Genomic DNA, 7,545 nt, shown 5'->3' with positions numbered 1-7,545 from the left:
AACACAAGAAAAAACACTTCCCAGCAACAGGAAAGTACAATCCCAGATGACAAAAGAACTGTTTTCACCGAAGTGAGAGACGGTCGCTGCTGGGAAGGGCGAGAAGCTTCTTGGGCAGGCTCCGGAGGCAGTCTCTGATGCTCAGGTCCCATCCGGAGCCGGTACAGATCTTGGAGCTGAAGGAGAGAAGGGGGAGGGGAAGGCAGCAGCAGCCAGGGCAGAAGCAATAGGGCAAAAGCAGCGGGGCAGAAGCAGCGGCCGGGGTAGCTAGTGCAGCAAGCAGCAGCAGCAGCCGGGGCAGCAGGGCAAGCCAAGCAAGCACAGCCCCCCGGGGCACCACCCCCCCGGGGGGGGGAAAGGGCACCAGCGGCAGCTCCATGCAGACAGCGAGGTGTGGGAGCGGGAGAGGAGCAGACAAAACACCAACCCAGGACACCCAGTCTCTGAGGAACTTTTGATTGCTTTCTGCCGAGGAGAGACTGGATAAAGCTACACTTTCGGAAGACAAAACTTCTAACATCATCCTAGCTGCAGTTAGAAGTTCTTTCGCTCCCATATCTCTCAGAGTTGAAGACTGATATAAATCATGATTAACTTCTTGCCAGAACCCTGCTGTAAATAGCACATTTGTTTCTGCCTATGGGTAATGAAGCCTCACGCACATGGGTAAATCTTTGAGTTCCTTCCCTGTGACAGAGACAGGATTAACAGAAGCTAAACTTTTTAAAGTGAATAGTAGAGTAAGCTGTTCATGGCTGAGAGCTCAGCCCATAGTGTTCCTATAATGTGTCTGAAATCTGAACCGTCTTACCCAAAAGCAATTTGTCCAAAATTGATTCGGAGGTTCCTGAAACCGACCAGCGGTGCACAGGAGCAAGGCTTCCTGGGATACCTCCTTTCCGACTCATGTCTGGAACTGTGTCCACAGTGTCCCCATGTTCCTGCCTCAGCCCAGGGTGTCCGAGGCATCCCTGTGCTCAAAACCTCCGTGCTACACCAGTGTTCCTGTGGGGACACTTTGGGGACAGACACTACACTTGGTCCCCCAGGTGCTGCTGTCCCTGCAGGGCCACCCCCACCCAGCCCTGTCCTTTCTCCCTTCCAGTCCAGACCCTCGGCCTCGCTGGTGAGTCCTCGGGGGATGCCATGTCCCTGCCCTGCTGTCCCCTGCCCCGTGGTGGCCCTGGCAGGCTGTGTCCCCTGTCACCCGCAGATGCTCAGAGCCCCCAGCTCCTGGTGGAGCCTCTCTGGACGCCAGCAGTGCTGTGGGACCATTGACACTGACCTGCCAGGGCTCAGGGACCACCGGTGCCACCACCTGGTACAAGGATGGGAGGCTCTGGTGGCAGAAGGAACCCGAGGGCTTCGTTGTCACTGAGAGTGGCACCTACAGGTGTGACAGACCCAGAAGTGGCATCAGCCCCTCTGTGAAGATGTCAAATGGTGAGGAGGGATCTGAAATGCTCAGGGGGCTCCCTGATAGGTCTGGGTGGGCTCCACTCAGGTGGTGGCCTCACAGCCCTCGTGTGGCGAGAGCCTGTCCCCTGCACACAGGGACATCCCTGTGCATCCCAGTGCATCCCAATGCACCCCAGTGTGGTGGGACCCCCGTGGTGAGAGCTGTGCCACAGGGCTGTTTTTGGAGGCCCCACTCTGTGCAATGGACACTATAGCCAGATGTCCCCAGTGCCATGGGCACCAACTTTGGACCTGTTTCGGGCTCCTCAGTGTGATGGGACCCTCCTGTCCCACAGAGCTGCTGGTGCTGCTGATGCCAGCACGGGCACTGCTGGAGGGCAACACGGTGACGTGCCTGTTATCTGGGTGCGATTTTACAAGGACAGGAATGATCTGGGGGAGTCCCTCGGGGGCACCAAGCTGTCCCTGTCCAACCTGCAGCTGCTCAACAATGGCTGCTACCGCTGCGGGAGCTTGGTAACCTCAGGAATGTTGCTGTCAGCACCGGTGACAGTGAAAGTGCAGGTTAGCACCCACACGGCTGGAACCCCAATACCCTGACACCCCAAAGCCACTTCTCAGTGGACTCAGAGTCACAGTGCCCATCCCCATCTCCTTCCCAGAACTCAAGCCTGTCTTGGTGCTGGAGGGTCCCCCCGAGCTCCCCGAGAGGTCCCCCCTCAATCTCAGCTGCCTCAGCAACCCCAGCCCCCTGCGGCCCCTAGCCCCCCTCCTGAACTGCTTCTACCGGGACAGGCAGTTGGTGGTGGGCCCACAGGGGTCCCCGCAGCTCCTGGCACCCACCGTGGGGGTCTCCCACTCAGGAAATTACAGCTGCGAGGTGAGGTCCGAGGGAGGGGCTGTGAGGAAAAGCAGGGCCTGGCTCAGCGTCACGGTGCGCAGTGAGTGCAGGGATGGGCACGGGGAGCCCCCACAGCCCTAACCAGATCTCCTAGCCCTGCTCAACCCTCCTTCCCAGCTCTCTCTCTGGGTCCCCTCTTTGCCTTCCCTGGTGCCTCCACCCCTCACACAGTCGCCACTGCCCTCCCTGGGTGCGCCTCTCCCTTTCTGTCTTTCCTCCATTGCCCACAGTTCCCACCATCCATGTCTGGATCCCCAATATTGTCAACCCTCTCCATGTGTCCCTTCGCTGAAACTCCCATCCTTCCCTGCGGTCCCTTCCACCCCTTTCCAAGCCTTCCTCCCCATATCTGGGCTCCCTTCTTCCTCACAGGGATCACCCCATCCCTCTCTGATCCTCCCACTCCCTGATTGCCTCACTGCTCTCTAGTGTCCCCCACTCCTCCCATGTTCTCAATCCCTCCTGTGTCCCCACAAAGGGGTCCCTTCCTTGGGGGTGTCACTGTCGGTGCAGCCCCCTGGGGGACAGGTGGCAGTGTGGGACACTCTGGAGCTGAGCTGCACAGTGGCCATGGGGAGAGGTCCCCTGTCCTTCTCCTGGCACCGGGGGGCTTGGGGACACCACTGGGCACTGGCCCCTACCTGGAGAAGCGGCATGCTGGGGACTATGACAGTGGCCACTACCAGTGCCCAGTGAGCAACGGGGACAGCATGGCCAAGAGCCCATCATTGAACGTCACTGTCCTGGGTGAGCAGGACCCTCGGGCTGAGGGTGACCCCACACACAGCATACTCAATTCCACACATTCCCATTGCACATCATCCCCCCCACACCATCCCCAGCCCAGCCCAGCTCACAGCCCTCACCACTGGGTGTCACAGACCAGGGCAACTGGAACCGTCTGGCTCCAATTATCTCCACCCAAGACATCCAAACCAGGCATCCCTAACCCAGCTGTCACATCCCCCACTGCACATCAGGTCACATTCACCCTTCTGAACATGACCCTCCCAGGGCACTGAGACCCTTGGCATTGTGTTGATGTCCCCATTGATGTGCCTCATGGCACCCATCACATCCCCCACTGCCATTCTGCGCCCCCCCACCAGGTGACGGCAATACTCACCTTTGGACACAGCATCCCTCATCCCACCCTCACCCCACCTCACCCTCACCCTCACCCCATCCTCATCCCCCACCCATTATCCATCACATGCCCTGATGACACCACATGATGACCCCCAGCACCATGGGGTCACTGTCCTGGGTGAAGGAGCCCCTCTGTCTCCAGGTGCCACCATGCAGACTCCCTCATTCCCCCACACCAGGTGCCAGCCCTTGGCCCCTCCCTCAGCCCTCTGTGTCCCCACAGTGCCTGTGGCCAATGCCACCATCACCCCCAGCCCCCTGGCACTCCAGGTGCGCCCAGGTGACCCTGTGACCCTGCGCTGCTCAGTGCAGGTGGGCTCAGCCCCTGTCACCTTCACCTGGCTGCGCGACAGGCATGAGGTGGCCCGGGATCCCCTCCTGGAGCCTGGGGACGTCGATGTGGGACATTCGGGCACCTACCAGTGCGTGGCCACCAACCAGCTGGTTCAGGACAGGCACCGCGTGTTCTGGGCACTCAGATCAAAGATGACCCTGGAGGTGACACCACAGGGAACCACTGGACACCACTGGAACATAGGTGGGGTCACACATGGTCACATGGATCTTCAGGATCCCTGGGGTTCAGGGTACCCCAGTGTATCACCCTCTGTCCCCCGCAGTGGCTGTGAATGTCGGCAGGACCCTCCTGTACCTGCTCCTGCTCCTGGCTGTCATCGGGGGCTGTCACTGGTGGCACTGACGGGGTGGGTGACAATGGGGCATGGGGGTCCTGGAGTGAGGGGAAGCCCCCAGAGTGGGAGCAGAGATTGGGCAGCACCCAGTACCCCTGGGCTGGGGGAAATTGAGCCCACAGTGACCTCGACTGGGGGTCCTGAGGGTTGTGGGGGGAATTTGGAGGGTCTTGGTTGGGCTCCATGGGAATCCCTGGGTGCACTTTGAGGAACACTGCGGTGGCACTGGGAACTCCTGCAGCATTTGGGGAGTTCATGGAGGGCTGTGCAAGCATGTTGGATGGATCTCTTTGGGATCATGGGGGAGTTTGGAGGATGCCCCTTCCTGACGGGTTTGGGGTTCAGAGGTTCAGGGACTCTGGGGGCATTGGGGGCACTGTGGTGGTGCAGAAGTTCTGGGGGGTTCAGGGCTGCTTGGAGTGTCCGGGGAGAATCAGGGATGCAGTGGGGATTTGGAGGGGGGTGCTGTGGGTTGTTGGAACTGCCAAGGTCCCAGGAAGGTTCAGGTGTCCCAGGGTCCCCACAATCACCCCCTCCCCTTTTCCTTGCAGCTTTCAGGAAGCCCCAGGACAGGTGAGTGGGGGCTTCCAGCTGGACTCCCCTTTCCCCAGACTCCACCCTGATCCCCCCTTATCCCCACAGGACTCCCTTGGAGGAGGGGGACGTGCTGAACCCCCATGTCGTGGGCACTCAGATGGCAAGGTGTGAGTATGGGTTTGGGGACAGGGACACGTCACCCACAGGTGTTGCCCCCACCAGTCCCCAAGCCCTGTGTCTTGCTCAGGGCCCCCCTGTTACATTCCCCAGGTGACCCATGCAGAGTTGCCTGGACCCTATGTGTGACAGTAGTACCCCAGTGACATCTGCAATGACATGCTGTGACACTGGGGGCTCTGGAGGCACTGGGGGAACTGGGGGCACTGGAATTTCCTGCCCGAGGGCATCCCCCTTGTGTCCCTACCCCCTCTGGTTCCATGGGTGCCCACTGTAGCAATGTATTTGAACAGCTTAGGCCATAGTGTGCTCCAGCCAAACCATTTTTAGGTATTCTTATCACTCACTCTGGAATTTCTCAGGGCTACTGAAACATAAATTGTGCTAAATTGGGAAAGAAGAAGGTGAAAAACAGAATACCAAGATTGCAAGAAAACTATGATAAAGAAGGGCCTGGAAGCACTGAACTGTAATCATATATGTAATCATATTTCCTGAGAGGTGCGAGTAGAGTGCGTGGACAAGACAGAGGCACCAATCAAGTACTACGTGATCCCATGGACAGTAGTTTTAGAATGTATAAGTAGAGCAAAATATAAACAATAAAGTGGCTTCTGCTTAATCACATTGGTTAGTTGTTCAGAAGTCCTGAGTTCCTGCATGTTGGTGACTCCATGGTGATGTGATATATGATATAATGTAATTCTTCTAAAGTTGTAAATTAATGTAGAATAAGCAATGTCTGTATGAATAAAAAATTAAAAGCTTGAAAACAAAGAGCCGCAAAGGGAGGAACAGGGATCACAACACTGTAATTGCCAACAAAAGCTGAAGAGCTAGGGTTAGCAAGACAATAAATGTAGCCATGGTTGGAGACAGCTCTGTCCAGGGAGACGCCTAAGCGATGACAACTCGATAAGCACCCACAATTAAGGTAATCAGAGCCAACAAGAAAAATACATCTAAATGCCAGTTTCCAGTAAACCAAAATCTGCAAGTTACATCTCAATTCCATCTTCCTGTAAACCTGAACTTGCCTTCATCAAAATTCATTGTCTCCCGAAATACAGTTTTGTCCAGCCCAACACAGTGAAAAGAAACCATATGAATATGCGAAATGACGAAAAAAGACAAAGACCTCTGCTCCGGGCAAAGAAAAAGTATATAAAAACTGGGCTAACTAAAGCAGTTTTGTGAACATATGGGGATTCGGAGCGATAGAATTCGAATCATTGTGTGTTCACCCGACGCCGACCCCGGGCTCGGTGTTGTCCCTTTTTGATTGCGGCTATCGAGGACTGTGTTTCAGTCGCAAAATAAATATCGCTTATTTTAATCATGTTTAATTCAGCTTGATCTCATTTTTATCTATAACAGTGACGAACACCGTTTTAATGAAGCAGAGCATCGGACCCTTTGGACTCTGCAGGGCTCTGCAGAGTGAACAGACGGGAGGCCCGGTTGGAGACCGGCACTGCAGGACCGTGCTGTGGGAGTCGGAGGGTGGCTCCAAGGAGTAAGGGAGAAAGAAGGGTCCTGGGAGAAAGGCTCTGGAAAAAATATGTATGCTGCAGAGGGGACACCGGGAAAAGGTGACCAGCCAGGGCTGAAAGGATGGGAAAGGCACTGTCAAAAGAAGAACAGGCCATGCTGAATGTCCTCCAGCTTATTCTCTCTAAGAGAGCAGTGAAGTTTGACCCAGAGGTCTTAAAACCTCTTGTGATGAGGTCAGGAGAGAGGATTTTTTGGTGCCCCCAGGAGTGTTTTCAACACCCTTGTGTGGGAAAGGCTGGGAATAACTCTCTGGGATGCCATTAAGTGATGGGTCCAAAGAAACCAAGTGACTCGGAAACGGAATATACAAAGAAGTGAATGGCTACAGCTACAGTCAGCTGCAGGATGGCAAGAAACAAGAAAAGGTCACGAACCGGAAAATATATTGCGCCGTTGGGGGTGGGAGCATGAACGAGTTGTGGGGACAGCGGTCTCCAGAATCGTGGTGAGGGAACAGCTGAGAGCTGGGGGGAAAAATTTAAAAATAAAAAAAAATTGCCTCCGATGAGACATGGGGAAGAACCAGGGAACATATGAGCAATGTATCCATGGAGCCGCGATGTGGAATTGTGGGAGATATGGCCAGCGAGCCAGGGAGACAGCGGCCATAGGGGATGACATGGTAGCCACAAAAATCGCTACCTACATGGTATAAAAAAATAAAATTACAGCCTCCTGGCTCTGTTTCTGTTTCCCTTTCCATTGTTTCACGAATGATGGAAAGATTATCTTTGAAGTCCGTTTTTCGTGTTGAAAGATTGCTAGAAAATGTTATAGTCACTTTTGAAGCTGCTTGTAATCCAGCCATGTGCAGACGCATGGAAGGGGACAAAGAAACTGAGATCTGGAATTCAATTGCGTGCGCCTGCAGAATAACTGGGGCGCAGTTTAGTGCTCCCGCCCTCTGGGAGCCGCGGCGGTGCTGCAGCAGCATCCAGGTGAGTCTTGTGCTCCATAGCCCCCGAAGCCCTGGCTGCGCCTGGCCGTGGCTTTGCGTGGAGTGTGCGGCTCTGGAGCTGCTGGGGCCGGATGGCATTTCCTGCGGCACAGCTCCTTTCCGGAGCTGGGGACTCCACTCGCCTTCTCTCATGGGCTCGGGCCACGGCTTTTCGGCGG

At 55.6% G+C, this 7,545-nt stretch overlaps 1 pseudogene; it reads left to right on the top strand.

Annotated features, from left to right (window-relative positions):
• Window positions 1-662: 662 nt before the first annotated feature.
• On the top strand, window positions 663-6,395 carry LOC130260241 (Fc receptor-like protein 3; annotated as a pseudogene).
• Window positions 6,396-7,545: the final 1,150 nt, after the last annotated feature.

Source organism: Oenanthe melanoleuca, chromosome 17 (assembly GCF_029582105.1).
Source record: "Oenanthe melanoleuca isolate GR-GAL-2019-014 chromosome 17, OMel1.0, whole genome shotgun sequence".
NCBI lineage: Eukaryota > Metazoa > Chordata > Aves > Passeriformes > Muscicapidae > Oenanthe > Oenanthe melanoleuca.
This window is presented reverse-complemented; position numbering and strand designations above follow the sequence as displayed.